At 41.4% G+C, this 17,356-nt stretch overlaps 1 protein-coding gene across 4 annotated transcripts in view; it reads left to right on the forward strand.

Moving 5' to 3' along the window:
• Positions 1-8,354: 8,354 nt before the first annotated feature.
• LOC103183882 (bile acid receptor) overlaps positions 8,355-17,356 on the forward strand; it is a 35,778-nt gene continuing 26,776 nt past the window's right edge. For 2 of the 4 annotated variants that reach the window (XM_007901619.2, XM_042342187.1), the window contains exon 1: positions 8,357-8,601. The gene's annotated coding sequence lies outside the window, so the exon portion shown is untranslated. Of the gene's footprint in view, positions 8,602-9,219; positions 9,242-17,356 lie in introns of those variants that run through there. The other 2 variants (XM_042342186.1, XM_007901620.1) reach the window with 2 other exon arrangements.

A 17,356-nucleotide genomic window follows, 5' to 3' on the forward strand; every position in this document is an offset into this window, starting at 1 on the left:
AAAAGGGGCAGAAAGACAAACCCGGAAATTACAGGCCAGTCAGCCTAACCTCGGTAATAGGAAAACTACTGGAGACCATAATCCGGGACAGAATAAATCTCTACTTAGAGGAACACGAGGTAATTAGAGACCCCCAACATGGATTTGTTAAAGGCAAATCTTGCCTAACAAATCTAATAGAATTTTTTGAAGAGGTGACTGCGAGGGTTGATGAGGGAAATGCGGTGGACGTTATTTACATGGATTTCAAAAAGGCTTTTGACACAGTACCGCATAAGAGATTAATAAAAAATTAGGGGCCCCCAGTATTAAGGGGACAGTGGCAGTTTGGATTAGGAACTGACTGAGTGACAGAAAGCAGAGGGTGGTGGTTAATGGGTGTTTCTCGCAATGGAAGGAGGTGTGCAGCGGTGTCCCCCAGGGATCGGTATTGGGACCACTGCTCTTTCTAATATATATTAATGATCTGGACTTGGGCATAGAGAGCACTATTTCCAAGTTTGCAGATGATACCAAGTTAGGTCGGGTAGTAAATAGTGAGGAGGACTGTAACCAACTGCAAGCAGACATACACAGAATGGTGGAATGGGCTGACATGTGGCAGATGGATTTCAATGTGGATAAGTGTGAGGTGATACACTTAGGGAGGAAAAATGATAGGAGGCAATATAGACTTGGGAGCTCAATCTTAAGGGGGGTGAACGTACAGAGAGATCTGGGTGTTCAAGTAAGCAAATCATTAAAGGTAGCGGGGCAGGTAGATAAGGCAGTAAAAAAGGCATTTGGTGTACTGAGCTTTATTAGTAGGGGCATAGAGTATAAGAGTAGGGGTTATGGTTAATCTATACAAAACACTGGTTAGGCCTCAGCTGGAGTACTGCGTCCAGTTCTGGGCACCTTACTTCAGGAAGGACATTAAGGCACTGGAAAGGGTGCAGAGGAGATTCACGAGAATGATACCAGGAATGGGGAACCTTAGCTATGAGGACAGGCTGGAGAAGTTAGGACTTTTCCCATTAGAGCAGAGAAGGTTACGTGGGGACCTGATAGAGGTCTTCAAGATCATGAAAGGTTTCGACAGGCGAGATAGGGAAAAGCTGTTTCCGCTGGTAGGTGTGTCTGTGACTCGTGGTCACAGTCTTAAGATATCTACCAAAAGGAGCAGAGGGGAGGTTAGAAGAAATGTTTTCACTCAGCGAGTTGTTCGAATTTGGAATGATCTGAAAGGGCAGTGAAGTCCGATTCGATAACAGCTTTTAAGAGAGAACTGGACAGGTATCTGGGGAAGACGGGTTTGCAGGGTTATGGGGAGAAAGCTGGTGATTGGGGTTAGTGAAAGTGATGCTCTGTCAAAGAGCCGCACAGACTCGATGGGCCGAATGGCCTCCTTCTGTGCCGTAACATTCTATGAATCTATGAAGTGGGCAAATAAAATCCCGATATTTTATCATTTTGACTATCACATTGATCTCTCTCCCTCCCGCTCTCTCTCTCGTCGGAGGAAGAGGAACAACAATAGCAACAACGCGAACAAGAGCTGATAGTGGGCCTGAGCGGGAGGGCGCTTGGGCGAGTCGGGACATGGTAACCTTGATGGGTTTGGTGCCTTCAGTACACCTTGTTCAGCGACAAGCTACCCCTACTACTACACAGTCACTACACTTCACAGGAAAATTTTGTGAAGTTATTTCAGATGTCTCGACAATGTGATAAGGCACAATATCAAATGCAACAATCATTATTATACTATTAAGCTCACATCATTTGTAAAAATGAATTAAACCAGCACCAATCATTCCAACTATATACATTTCCAAAGGAGCAAAACACAGTCATATTAAACTCCTATGAACCAAAAAAGTCCTAGTTTAATTGCATAGAATTTGAGTGTCAGTACCTGCTTCCATTCTATTCAATTTCAATTGATCAAATCACGTTCCAGTCAGTTCCCCTGAATGGATCAGAAGAAAACAAGCAACTTCCATTGACTGAAATGGAATTCATCAGCCACATACAACACATATCGATACCATTTTGATGCTGGTAATAAAAGGATTACCAGCGTTTCATGCTCATTGCAATAAGCACACAACACCAACAACAACTTGCATTTATATAGCGCCCTTAACACGGGGTAATGTCCCGGAGCACTTCACAGAATATATTGGTAAAGTGAATTTACTGTATATTTTTCGGGAGAAATGCGGCAGCCAGATGCACCCAGCAGCGTCCCACACACGACCATGGATTGAGTGACCAAATTATTGTTATTATTATTTTGTTGTTGAAGGGATTGTTACCCCAGAAGGTGATCTGCAAATCCGCAAATCAAAAGGTTTCACTGTCTGGCAGGCGTGTCACTAAATGTGCGATATCACAGGGCCTAGGATTTCCAATGTCAGAAAGTGTTCTAAAATTCACCACCATCTTCTCAAGCGTTAAACATAGACATCCACAGTCAAGTTTCAAATAGAGAGAACAGGATAGTTGCAGGCCAATCACATTATGTACAACTGAATTAGTCACTATTTTCCATTATCTTTATTTATTTGAATAATCATCACATGAATCCAATTCCAGAATGTTCTTTTTTATTATGTTTACTAATATGCTTACATCATTAGGGTAAACCCTTTGGTTGCCTGAAATATGATATTTATGTTCCTTGTATTATAAATTTGCATTATAATTTTTTCGACCATATCCAGGGTGCACTTCAATGGATATGTCTCGCTCTGGTGTCGATTTGGAGCGTTCTCTTGAGTTGAAATAAACTATAGTAAAAGGCTAATCAGTTTGAGGATGTATTCTTTGGAATTTATGAATCTGAGCATTGATATGATCAAAATATTTAGGAATATGAAGGGGTTTGAGACAAATCCACAGTGAGCATGGTGACCCAACCTTAAAATTAGGACAAAACAGATTAAAATGAAATAAGGAAGAATTTCTTCTTGCAGAGTGACCAAAATCTGGAGGGATTTAAGAGAGAAATGGATGGATTTTTGCGAAGTAACAACAGAAATTCTCTTTCTACTAACTTTTCTGGCTGTCAATTTTTACAAATTGAGGTGGTTTACATTTCATTAATGAAGGAGATAACAGCTAATTACTACCACACGGTAAACAGGCAGAAAGCAGATCTCACAGCAAAGATCAATTAGCAGTACAAGGGCCATCTGGACATGGAGCACAGTTTCCTGATTCACTAATGGAGTGGTCAGCCCACACCATAACATTGTCAAACTGACAACTTCAGTTCCACATCACTAAGGGAATTCTGCAAACGACAAATTAATCTTGAAGACAATTATGCTCTGCCATTGTATATGATTTGACCTAATCTGTCTTCCTGTTATACTCACTCAAGCTATGTTTACAATTGTTTTCAAGTGTCTGTGGTACGAACTTCTTGGGTTAGAGGTCTATGTAAGGGTTGCAATGTTACCAGACCAGGGATATTAGATTTCAGGGTATAGACTTCTGGTACATAGCTCCCAGCGACATGTTGCTCTCAGGCTGCTGTTCTGTTTGGCGAGAGATATGTAGATTCGCACAATGAAGAATGGGTAAAAAATGTCACATTGCAGAAGAGATGCCAGGTGATATATCTATCCCGAAGCATCACATTTTCTCACCCAAGATTTCTTTATTCTGAGTCAGTTCTGTGAAAAAAGATGAACATTTGAGTTTAGTAGCACTAAAATAAGCTAAACATGTGTGTGCGTTTTGTACGTTACACTTTGCTTAGTGTGTAAGCACTCCCTTGCCTCCTTCAAGACCTGTCTCAAGACCCTCCTCTTCGCCCATGCCTTCGGTCACCCTTCTGCCCCTACTCTCCCTGCCCTCTTGATCCCAACCTGTAGCTCGGGTCCAAATCCCTGACTATCCAGCGGTTTGGGATGTCCTCCTGACGTGAAACAAATATCATTTGTTGTTGTTGTTGTTGCGCAATTACACAGGCAAAGACAGTGGTAGTTGGTTTGGGACAAATTAATAATAGTAATAATTCTTGTTTGATATGGCGCCTTATCACATCTTCAAGGCGTCTCAAAGCACTTAACAGGATACACTATAAAGTGAATTGACTGTGTATTTTGTGGAAGAAATGCGGCATGAATTGTGCGCAGCAGCGTCCCAAAAACAGTCATGGATTGAGTGACCACATTTTCTTTTTTTTTAAGGAATATTACTTATGGAAAAGTGATCCGCCAATTGACGAACAACTGAGTTTGTACTTACTGCTAGGTAAGCAGAGGCGCGTGGTGTAAGGAAATTTGCCTAAGGTTTCGCCCGGCTCGGGAATCCAACCAAAGTCCTCTCGCTTGTGAGGCGAGTGCTCTAACCAGTAAGCCACAGGACTCCATCAATAATTGGCAGCTGGTCACAGTATGGCAATTTTAAGATTGTAATTCTGCCTGATAGCTGCAACTCATCTCAGAGTCATTCCTATATACTGTAGTTATTCTAATTCAGCTGTACTTTTGCTTTTAAGATCGGTTTGTGTTAAAATTCTGAGATTTTAGCATTAGGGATTCAGAAAAAACACAGCGGTCACATTATGCCTGATCTGTGGTTGAACCCTACCTTCACTTTGCACTAAAATGGTGCTAAACTCTGCTCTGGAGTTGAACCTGTACCAGATTTCCTTCAGGAATGACCTTTGTGAAGCTAAGAGTTGCAGGGAGCGTGGGGAGCATTCCATGGCCCCGTTGGGATAGATTCTTGTTCCCTGCAGTATTTTATGGCGGAGATTTTTTATGATGAATATTTATTTAGCGGAGAGGAGGCCCTGCAGAGAAAAAGTGGGGGGGAAGGAATGTGTAATACCATTGAGATTATTACTAGCATCTGTCATGTTGGAGACGAATAAAAAGTATTAGCTAACAAATGGATATAGACGTCTCCGTTCTGCTCCACATTCTTACAGGCACATTGTTTGGTGCCAATTTACCCACAATGTCAGTGCTCTGGCACTGCTGATGACAAGAGCATCATTATTTGATCTGTGGGACAGTTTGAAGGGCTGCTCACAGTCTAACTGTATTATCCATTCACAGTGTTGTCCATGAAACTGTGGGTATAATGGATAGCTGTCCACAAAGTGTGCAGCTATCCATTGTACCCCCAGTTTCATAGACAACTTTGTTCCCTCCCTCCCAAAAAGCCCTTCCAGATGCTAGCGAGCATGCAATGGGCAATATAACTGCAAATTGTTGTTGTTGTTCACACTCTCTCAAAGTCCCTTTTTTAATAAAAGAATTTATTAAAGAACTTATTGCTCCTTGACATGGACAGACATTGCCGTGCTGCAACAACAACAAATTGCATTTTATAGCGCCTTTCACGGCGGGAGGACGTCCCAAGCACAGACTGCACAGTATTTGTGTCTACAGGTTAAAAAAGCCAATGCAAAAAGCATAGGAAAACAGAACATCAATGTCTGTGAGGCTGGCCTTCAGATATTCTGTAACAATAGTAAATTGGGGTTTTTTTCAGCGATGAAATACTGGCATTTATTAATGAATAACTTATTGTTATTGAAGTGACATCTATTGTGTTATAAATAGAGAAATTCTAACACGGAGACCATTTGGCTCACTATGCTGGTGCACAATGCTGCTAACTCCTCCACTGGAGTTGCACATTCACTCCCTGCTCCTTCCTTGTCTCATTTTATATTATTTCTCTTCAAATACTTATCCAACTCCCTTTTAAAAATGAATATAATATAGCTCTCGTTCCACTAGCCACTTGTGCCAAATCATTCTAAACAAAATATTCCTTATAATCCACCCTTAACTCTTCCATTGGTAAATTACTAGCAATGACTTACCAATTTACCAACCATCAAAATAACTCTTCACTGTATTTCCTCTCATTTTGAAGACCACATTTAGATCCCTCTGATCCCTTCTTGTTTCATTGAAAGTGCCTCAATCTTGGGACTCTGTCATAACTATCACTATAACCTCAGATCTCTTGGGATCCTCTCTGTTGCTCTCATGCCCTTTCTATTACCAGGTATCCAGAACTGCACGCAGCTTCTTACATAACAACAACAACAAAAATACATTTGTACAGAGCCTTTCACGTTGGGAGGACATCCCAAGATGCTGGACAGACAGAGTTTTGGACCCAAGCTGGGTCAGGGAGTGTGGAGAGCAGGGGGGAAAGCAGGGGATTGAAAGCACGGTCGAAGAGGAGGGTCTTGAGATGGATCTTGAAGGAGATGAGAGAGGGGGTGAGGTGGAGGGACATACATTTAACATCACAATGACATGCTTTTATATTCAATGTTTTTTGAGGCAGCATAAAGGAACCTGCATAGAATTTACAGGCAAACTGTTCTTGACCTGCTATAATCCTGCATAGCCCCGGACTACCAATTGTGAACTGCCTGGTTTTAATCAGGAAATGTGTAGAAAATGCTTTTAGATTTCCTCTGAAATAATATCACAAACAGCTTGAACAACCAATGCTTCTATGAGGTGCAATCTGGACCTACGGCACCATTTGCTCGATCATTTCGAAATCTATTGCTGGAAATCGATAGCACTGCAAAAGTCTCAGCTAAAGGATATAAGTTGTAAACAGAACTCAAGTAACCTGCCCTTACTCTGCCCCAGTGAAACATTGCTCCAGAATGGGTGACAAATAGACTGATCTCTGTGAGATAGGTTCATGTTCAGTAACAGCCTCTTCTTCCCTCAATTAGAGCCATGTCTTCTCTGGATGTGGCTGAAACATAGCTGACACAAACGATCCAAAGGTTCTGTTTAATCAGAAAGTACCAGGGTGGAAAGGAGGAAGAATCCCCAGTTAACCATTAATTGTTCCACAAACTGACAGAATTACTGGAAATGTAAAATTAAAGGAGCTTCCAAATCAAAACTAAATATGTGAATTTTCCATAATTGAGGGTAATCTTAAATTTTAAAGGTCTAATGGTCTCACAGCTAAGATTGGGTGGAATTTCCCTTGGAAGAAGTGTGAGGAAGAAGGATCTTTAAAATATCTCTATCTTATTTTTATAAAAATATGGTTGTTCAATCCACAACTGTTTGTGGGACGCTGCTCTGTGCAATTGGCTGCCGGGTTTTGTCCACAAAATTTGAGACATCTCAATGACGTGATAAGGCATTGTATCAAATGCAAGGATTATTATTATTATTAATTACTTGAGAAGCACTACATAAAGTTTCTTCCCAGTGATCCAATCTCCCCACAGACAGCAATTTTGTACTCCAGCCTCCCCACCCCCATCCCCCCACCCCCTTCAGCCAATTCTACCATTTATTTTGGCAGCTTTTGGAAACCACAGTGAGATGTTCTGTGAATATGGCAAATTAAACTGCAGTGTTTCGGGTTTACATCGACAAATAAGAGAATGTTATAGCACATGAAGCTCAACAAGCTCATCCATGATTGAATCTCAACATCCATATACCTGCTTTCTCATCATACTGGGCTACGTTGCCAAATCAGTTGAGTTCACATCGCCAGATACCATGCTCAACCTGGTCAGACCGCACCTGTCTTACTGTGTACAGTTCTGCTCACATAACGCAAGGGGCTGTACGGATCCCAGATGCAGTGCAATGTGGAAAGCTATGCGGATGATCCCAAGTGCGAGAGGAATGAGCTCTGAGAAATAATTAGATAAGGTACTCTTCAGTCTTGAAAAGAGACGTCTTAGAGGGAACATTAAAGGGGCCAATTTGATCTCATCCTTCCAGAACCTGTGCAACTGAAACAGGGAGATGTACTGGCATCTGGACTTGTGATGTTTTGCTGAATAGGTTCAGATGCAATTTCAAAACGTGTGCGTTTTGACTCAAGAACTACAGTGGTTCCCATTTTCCCAATTTACCAGTTTGGACTGAATCAGACACAGCGCCATCTCTGTCCCTTCAATATAACTGCAACAGAAATGTGCTGCAATGGGAACTCCCAAAGGTGTGAAGTAAACCGAGTGGATCTTTAAACCAATGCAAGTCTGGGTAGCAGATTCAGAGAGTTGCAAGACTTGAGCTTCCAGTACAAAGTCTGGACTAGTTTCCACTAATATACTTAAGATGAGAATTTGCGTCTGATTGACCTGCTCTGATCAAGCTAAAGAAGTTAAAAGATGGGATGCATTCACACTTGGAAATTGTGTTCATACTCATTACCTTGTATTGGTAATATTGAGTGGTAAGCGTAAAAATGTTCTTGCCTCGTTCATTACACGGATAGACGTATCTAACAGAAAAGGGTTAACCGATAACAGAAGATTTAGAAATTGGGTTAGAGAAGATAAACATAATATGGGGGTCGCTGTGTTCTGACCATGGACAGCATGGATGAGCCAGATCTGTTTGATTTATGCTCACTAGGGGCTGCCCTCTCTCTGACCCAGGAGGGGCTTGTGTGGGAAGCTGGTTAGTGAGATAGGCCTCTAGTGCTGTTCTGCAGAATGTCTGGAGCCAGAGTGTTTGCAAAGAGCCTCTGATAAATAGGCAAAAAGGCCCTGCTTACTCCAGCTGGACTTCGGTGACTCTCAAAGCACACTATATCTTCACGTAACCATTCGAGGAGGAAGGGACATTCTGAGCTCTGGTAAGCTGTGATTCTGTGAGAGAAAAACATCTACTTTAGATTGAGTATTACAAAAAGTTTTCATTTTGAGGAATATTATTAGAAGAGGAATATTACGAGCAGAAACACTGGTAACTGGTAAAGTCAACGGCAACTGTATTTAAAGTGAGAATGTGAGAAAGCATTCAACAGCAAGGTAACTGCAATATGTTATTAAACAGCCAATGTGATAATGAGATCCAGTATGGTGCAACCAAGAATACTGAGAGAATATTAATAACAAGTTTGTTCTAAAAATAAATAAATAAAATAATAATAATTTGGTCACTCAATGCACGACTGTTTGTGGGACTCTGCTTTGCGCAATTGGCTGCTGCATTTTGCCCACAACACTTTACAGTCAATTCACTTTACAGTATATTCTGTGAAGCGACATCTAGAAGACATGATAAGGGGCTATATTAAATGCAAGGATTATCATTTTTAAGTCTAGAATTTTGAAACAACTGTGTAATAACAGTGAAAGGGGAGGTTGATCAGCAGTCACTGTGCAGTTGCCTGTACAAATGTTGTTATCGTCTTGTGTGCAATAGGAAAGTGGTTCACTCTGAATACTGCTTTGGTTGGATTTATACTGAAAATGCAGCAGAGAGCTAAGAAGGTAATTAACAAGAGGGAACTCTTGTGGGAACTACAGTTCCAATGTGTATTGTGAATGAAGGAACCCCCAAACCATCTCATATGTATTTTGTGCTTTACTTAGAAATTGTTGCGGAATTATTATTGCTTGTTAATGGGATAGAAAGGTTGTGTATTTTAAATGCTGCGGTCTGGTGCTATAATATACTGAAGTGTTGGAATCATTTATAAATTGATTTAATTTCATGAGAATGAAGGATATTTCTACTACTGGCAGTGGAGAAGATTCATGGGAGTGGAAGGGAAAATGACTAGTGCACAACTCGGAATAATCACACAATCATATCAGGTGGATGTCAAAGATCCCATGCATAAGAGAAGTGAATTTCCCTCAGTGTACTTGTCAACAATCCCCCAGATAAATTGTTTATTCACTTCATGACTGTTGGTTGGACCGTATTGTGTGCAAATTAGCTGCTGTATTTGCCTATAAAATGAATCGCTGTATTTGACCGCAATTCCCTGTGAAGTGCTGTGAGATGTTTTGACATTATAGGGTTTAGCAAATGTAAGGATTATTATATTATTATACGTGCTCAAACACCCAAGAATTTTACACACAAACTAGTCTGAACTTTACCCTCTTTCCTCCCAGTCTCCAAATATTCTGTCATACAAGCTCTTCTCCATCTTTACATTCTCACTGTGTCCAAAATGCATCCATATCCCAACTCTTTCTTTCCCAAGATCTCCTCACTGGAACTCCTCACCTCATCTCAGTTTTTCCTCCTCCAACAATCAGCTGTTTAAACCCAGCTTTAAGTGTAACCTAAGCACTATTTCTTAACATGTTCCGTTTTCTTTCATTATCTATTTTAACCTTGATTGTGGGCTGCACTTGGCCTTTTGCCTAGCTTGCTCAATTTAAAAAACACTTGAGATTATAAATGATTCATATTGATGGAAACTTACCCCAGCCAGTAACAATGGTTTGAGATATCCTTATTTCAAGTTTCAATTTACAGTATTGGCAGATAGTTAAAGTTTCACGGAAAAAGGTTTGGCAAAGTTTTCTCTTGATAGCGTAGAGAAATGTCACAAGGTCTCATACACATGAACATAGGAACATAGGAACAGGCCATTCAGCTAGTTGAGCCCGTTCAACCAATTTATTAGATTATACAGCACTTCCCCGTCTTTTCACCACTCCTCTTAATACTGTTACTTCCCAAGTACAGAGTCTTTTAGCTCAATTCTAAACATCAGAATAGATTCTGTCTGTGTGATAATAATAATAATAATATAATAATACAAAAACAGAAGTTGCTGGGAAAACTCAGCAGGTCAAGCAGCATCTATGGAGAAAGGAAAGTGAGTCAATGTTTTGGGTCCACGACCCTTCGTCAGAACTCAAATAATAATAATAATTTGATCATTCATCCATGACTGTTTGTGGGACGCTGCTGTGTGCCATTGGCTGCCGCATTTCAACCACAAAATATACGGTTAATTCACTTTACAATATATTCTGTGAAGACATCTCAAAGGCATGATAAGGTGCTATATCAAATGCAAGCATTATTATTATTGTGGTAAATGTGTTTTGGTGTAATTAATATCATGGTTGAACATTTTTAAACATCAAAAAGTTTGGCAAATACTACCTTATGTAAGCTAGTCCTAACTGCAAATGTAGCTTTGGGGGAATATCTTTTTGGAGGGCTTGATCTTGGCCTATCATAAAGGCCTTTTTGATTAATTATCCATTCTTATTGCAAGCCTCACATGTAAACCCGTAGAAGTGATAAAAGATAGGAATATCTGGGTAACTTCCTGATAATGCCTTACATTGGACAACTGAACTCCATCTGGCTAATACTAAATATTCCTTCCTCATAGGTGACGCTATATCACTATACTACCTCCTCCTGCCACATTATGAAAGCATCATACAAAGTGGAAAGAATAGCTGAGTACAAATGTATGAAACAATCTCAGGGTCTAAGAGAGATCACTACAAACACAGAGACAGACTACAAATACAGAGATCTTTGTATTTGCTGGATATCTGTGTATTGTTCTATGGAGATCTCACAGGGCACTGATCCTCAGCTTTTTTACTATGATATTATCCAGGGTAAAATTCATAAGAACATGGGAAATGCTTGGCTCCGAATCATCATGTTATAACGAGTGCAGGATATATCACATACAACTGCTGTATCCCAAACAAAGCATGACAATCTGTTCCAGGCGTGAATTTATATTACATTTGGAAATGGATCCTCAGATCAAACTCTCCACTATGAACAACAACAACAAATGACAAGAGTATAGCGCCTTTTGCATTGGGAAGACATCCCAAGGTGCTGGACAGTCAGGGATTTGGACCTGAATGGTCTTTGTTTATCTATGTTTAGCTTTAATGAGAATTTTGAGGGTCCCTAATATTAAAAGGTTACAAAGGGCCACCTCAGAACTAGCTTAATCACCAATAGCCAAGACTGTATAGTATGAATGTTTCTGGACTAAACTTTTTTAAAAAAGTAAAGTCATCCTTGCATTTAATCAGCACCAATAAAGTTGTTTCAAAGTGCTTTTCAGTAATAACTGTTAAGTGTAACCTGCTTGTAGGCAAGCATGACAACTCATTTGCGCACAGCAATATCCAACAAACAGCCAAGATATCAATGGAGTATCATTGTCCAGGAGAATTGTACATTGTCTGTAAAATTTCAGGTTCCCTTGAGTATTTTTTCAGTAGCTTTAATCCTCAAACGTGCGCCATGGCTGTTAAATCGTTCCTTCTCCACTTTCCTAACATAAACTCTTTTCTGGTTCTCTTGGATTCCTGACCCTAGCTGTTACATAATTGCAGACATGCCTGAACTACAAAGTACTCAGATGCACTTGAATTATACCAGAGATGGCTGACATTTCCCTTTCATGTTGTGAACCTGTACAGGGTTTTGCTGGACTTCAGGACAGGTTTCTGGAACATGTTATCAGAGTTTTAAAAGATTGAAATTGACTGTATATCACTAATCAGATAGAAAGTCCATTACCCCGGGCTGACATTCCAGTGCAGTCCTGGGGGAGCATTGCATCGTCAAAGATGTCACCTTTCACATGAAATGACCTATCTGCGTGCCTGTTCACATGGTTTTGAAGATTCAGTGACACTGTTTGTTAAGATAAGGCCATTTCTCCCAATGTCCTGTTCAAACATCCTCCTAATAAATTGGTTATTTACTTCATGACTCATTGTAGGACCATGCTGTGCATAAATTGGCTGCCATTTTCATCCCACAAAATACAGTCACTACACTTTATAGCAAATACTTGCAAAGTGAATTGAGATGCTTCAAAATTATTAGGTACTATATCAAATTCAACGATTGTCAGTCAGGCTCAACTAGTAGCACTCTTACCTTTGAGTCAGAAAGTTATGGATTCAAGCCCCATGTAGGGACTTGGAACACATATAATCTATGCTGACACTCCAACGCATTGCTGGGGGTCATAGGTGCAGTATACCAGGTGAGACATTGAACCAAAGTCCAGTCCACCTGTCCAGGTAGACTTTAAATATCCAACGGCAATATTTAGAAAGAGAAAGGAGTTTCTCCTGGTGTCCTGCTAACAATACCCCAAATATAACTGGCCACTCACTCCACCATTGTTTGTGGGACTTTGCTGTGAGCAAATTGCATTTCACTCACAAACTACACTAGTCACACCACTTTACAGCATATCATATGAAGCCCTTTGAGATGTCTCAATGATATGATAAAATCCTATATCAAATACAAGGATTAGTATATTATTATAAGGATTATTATTGTTGCTCTAACACATGTGTCAATGCTTGACAGCATGTAGGATTCTCCCCATTACTCTGCAGCATAAGGTGATATACGAACACAGTACAGTAAACCATAAATGGGCCCATGCTAAATAGGGATGTGTTATAATAGAACTGCCCCGTGTTTCCTGATTACCAGGCACATTGATTCAGAGAATACCAAAAATTTGATCCCGAAACATGGAATGCTGGAATGAATATTTGTCCACACTGCTTGATGACAACCAGTGGTGAAAGAAGAAAAACGGTTCCATTCCCCAGAGTTGATATTCCCTGATCTGGATAGCAAGTACCTACGTCTTAAAAAAACCCTAATATGTCCTAACAAAAATCAACAGTGGCCTCAAAAAAACAATAGTTGAAATGAACTTTGTCTGGTTTTTTTCTCCAGTTGATAAGCCGTGCCCCATCTCTGCCTTGAGATGAAAACAAACATTGATTGTGAGAGATAACATGCTGGCCCTATGCATGCTGCACCTTGACACTGGTCTTTACACAGCCCCACTCTCTGTTTATAACACCAGAAGCTGTTCCAAAAAAAAGATAGAACAGGGGAAAAGATGCTACTTTGACATTTTGTCGATTGACGTTTGATTCTCCAGCAAACACTGACAGCTCACACATAGCTTTTAGTTAGGTCAGGGTATCAAGGGATATGGGGTAAGAGCGGGAAATTGGAGTCAAGCTACAGATCAGCCATGATCTTACAGAATGGCAGAAAAGGCTCAAGGGGCTGAATGGCCTCCTCCTGTTCCTATGTTCGTAATATATACAGGCTGGAACATTCTCCACTGCTGGTCAGATGATGTGAATTCTCTTTGATCTTCCAAACATTGAGAGTGATCCAGCCACCAGCGCTGGTCTGCTTTGAAAGCAAAGTTGAGCAGGGATCAGAGGCCTGAAATAAATCATGGACTTAATACCTACCATTGTCTTAAACTTTTTGAGACTGAGCAGAATTTTTTGGAAACTTCTTCATTTTAGTCCCCTTTGAAAGTCAGGTTTCAACACTTCTTAAAAAGACTTGCAAAAAACTGGCTTCTGAATTAAGTCTGGGTTTAAGAATTTTCTAAAATTCTGTCTAAAAATTCAAAATTTTAGGACAAATTCCAAGAAATCTAAGGGTGTTAGTTGATTCATTCATTGCTCAACCTGTCAAAACAGTGCGAGACATCATTAAACCAGGCAAACAGGATGCCAGGCTGATTTCAGATCATTGACAGATCATCTGATTTCAGATCCCCAGAAGTCATGCTTAAGCTGTGCTCTGCTCCTGCACCACAGTGTACAGTGTACTGTTCTGGTTGCTGAAAAGGAAAGGGGATGTTCAAGCCTTAGAGGCAGTGCAAAGGAGAGCAAAAAGGCTGATCCTCAGCTATAAAGAAACAATTAGAAGAGATAGAGGCTTTCCAGTCTCTAAGAGACTTCTTAAAGGAAATCTTATAGACATGTGAAATCCTAAATGGGAATGAGAAATGAAATCCAGCACAATAATTGCAATAATCCTTGCATTTAAAGTGACTCTGATAATATCAAGCACTTTCACTTAGTTTCTGTAAAGCATGTATTAGCAGACGAATGTAGTAGTCCATTTTTACATGACATTAACCCAATAATATCAGGAAGATATTCAGCCTCCACGGCTGCACACTCAGCCTCACGAAGCCAATCAGGAACCTGGATGTCTTGCTTGACCCTGAAATGTCCTTTCTCCCCCACATCCGCGCCATGACCGGCACTGCCTACCACCACCTCCGCAACATTGCCAGACTCCGCCACTGCCTCACCCCTCAGGCCCCCAAACCCTCACCCACGCATTCGTCACATCAAGGCTCGATTACAGGAACTCCTCCTCATCGGCCTTCCCAACTCTTCCCTTCACAAACTGCAGATCATCCAAAACTCTGCTGCTCGTGTACTATCACGCACCAGACTCCGTGACCCCATCACTCCCACCCTTGCTCAACTCCACTGGCTCCGGTCTGCTCCATGTCTCCTGCCCGACCCGCCCTACCATCGGTGGCCGAGTTTTCAGCCTCTCTGCCCCCACACTCTGGAACTCCATCCCACAGTCCCTTCGCCTAACTTCCTCCCTTGCCTCCTTCAAGGCTGGTCTGAGACCCTCCTCTTCGATCGTGCCTTCAGTCACCATCCCCACCTCTCTGACTTCCCTCATCTACCCCACCCCTCCCCCACGCTCGGGTCCTGACCCCTGACTGTCCAGCGCCTTGGAACGTTCTTCCGACGTGAAAAGTGATCTATAAATTTAATTTTGTTGTTGTTGTTGTTGAAGATCGTTGGGCAGAACACATGAGGAAACCCCCTTTTCTTTTCAAATAGTCGTGGGATCTTTAGCATTTACTTGAACATTTACCTTGGTTTACACGAGATATGCCATCCTTATTCTTAGGATGACATAACTCACATTAAAGAGCACTGTATTGGAATGTCAGCCTAGACTGTGAGCACCCGATGTGGGGTTCAGTATAAAGGGCAATTTGAGGACATATGCTAGTAAGTATTTCTTTACTCAGAGGGTAAACAACAAGTGGAACAGATGGAATGGGGTACCAGGAAGCCAGGTTGAGGACTCAGGAGTCATTTAAGAAATACCTCGATGCTGTAATAGGAACACAGAGAGTAGGTGTGCTGGAAGGATGAGATCAACTCACTTTGCAATTCACCACTTGTATTTATATAGCACGATGTTCTGGGTTTATCCTTGGAGTTTTTTGGTTTGGTCAGCCTGATTTCTGATTTGTGGTTGAGAGTTTCCAAACCAAATTAGATCTGCACATACTGCAGGTACAGAGGTCTCATATATATTTGTCCTTGGAGTAATGACATGAGGGATACAGAGATGGATCCTGACCTTGAGAGTTGTTAAATGTCTGCATTGTATCCCAACAGCAGTTTCCTATTTTTGTAAATGTTGCACTGTAAGTGCAGGAAACGAACTAACACACAAGATCAACAAATCCAATGTCAACATTAATAAGAACAAAAAACACATTTGCTAAAAGTACCAATGCTTACTGTTTGCTTGCCTTTTACTCTCTTTTCTTCCCATTGCCAAATAAATAATAATAATAATAATCCTTACATTTGATATGGCGCCTTATCATGACTTCGAGACTTCTCAAAATGCTTTGCAGAATGAACTGCAAACAACAACAACAAGATTCCATTTATTGAGCGCCTTTCACGTCGGGAGGACGTCCCAAGGCGCTGTACAGTTGGGTCAGGACCCGAGCAAGGGGGAAATGGTCAGGGTGAGGGGAGGGAAGGGAGGGAGCGAGGAAGGGGTAGAGAGTCGAGAGGGGAGCTGAAGGCGATCAAAGAGAAAGGCCTTGAGACCGGCCTTGAAGGAGGAAAGGGAGGAAGCGGCGAAGGCACTGGGGGATAGAGTTCCAGAGCCTCGGGGCTGAGAGGCTGAAGGCCCGGCCACCGATGGTAGGGCGATTGGGGCGGGGGACGTGGAGCAGACCGGAGCCAGAGGAACGGAGGGTACGGGCAGGTAGGTAGGGGGATAGTAGGTCGGAGAGGTAGGAGGGAGCGAGGCCATGAATGGCCTTGTAGGTGAGGATGAGGATCTTGAATTCGATCCTCTGGGGGATGGGGAGCCAGTGGAGGCGAGTGAGGGTGGGAGTGATGTGGTCGCGAACCCTGGTGCGGGATAGTACACGAGCTGGTGAATTGCAAACTGAATTGACTATGTATTTTGTGGGCAAAATGCGGCAGCCAATTTCACACAGCAGCGTCCCAGAAACAGTCGTAAATTGAGTGACCAAATAATAATTTCTTTTAGAAAAGGGATTATTACCCCCAGAAAGCGATCCACCAATCTACTAACAACCAGATTCCTACTTACTGCTCGGTAAACAGAGTCATGTGGAGTAAACTTGTGTAAGATATGGACCAGAGGGAAGCTGTCAGTCTAATGGCCAGCTATGCCATGCCATATTGCTAAAGCTCTTTGTGTCTGTTTCAGACGTGTTTTTGGAATATACATGGGAATAAGGCGGGTAGGTGGAGTTAGAATAGATCAGCCATGATCTTATTGAATAACGGTGCAGGCTAAAGGGGCCAAATGGCCTACTCCTGCTCCTAATTCTTATGTTCTATGCCATGTATTATTATTTTTCAAGCTATTGAAAAAATTTTGTACGCTGAGATTCTAAGCATTTTGCCTTGTCAAGTGACAATGTTATTGTGGATGTAAAATGCCAAATGCAAGGATTATTACCTCTTTGAGGTGCTGTCTTGGATAAG

Source organism: Callorhinchus milii, unplaced genomic scaffold (genome assembly GCF_018977255.1).
Source record: "Callorhinchus milii isolate IMCB2004 unplaced genomic scaffold, IMCB_Cmil_1.0 Scaffold19, whole genome shotgun sequence".
In the NCBI taxonomy this organism is placed as follows: domain Eukaryota; kingdom Metazoa; phylum Chordata; class Chondrichthyes; order Chimaeriformes; family Callorhinchidae; genus Callorhinchus; species Callorhinchus milii.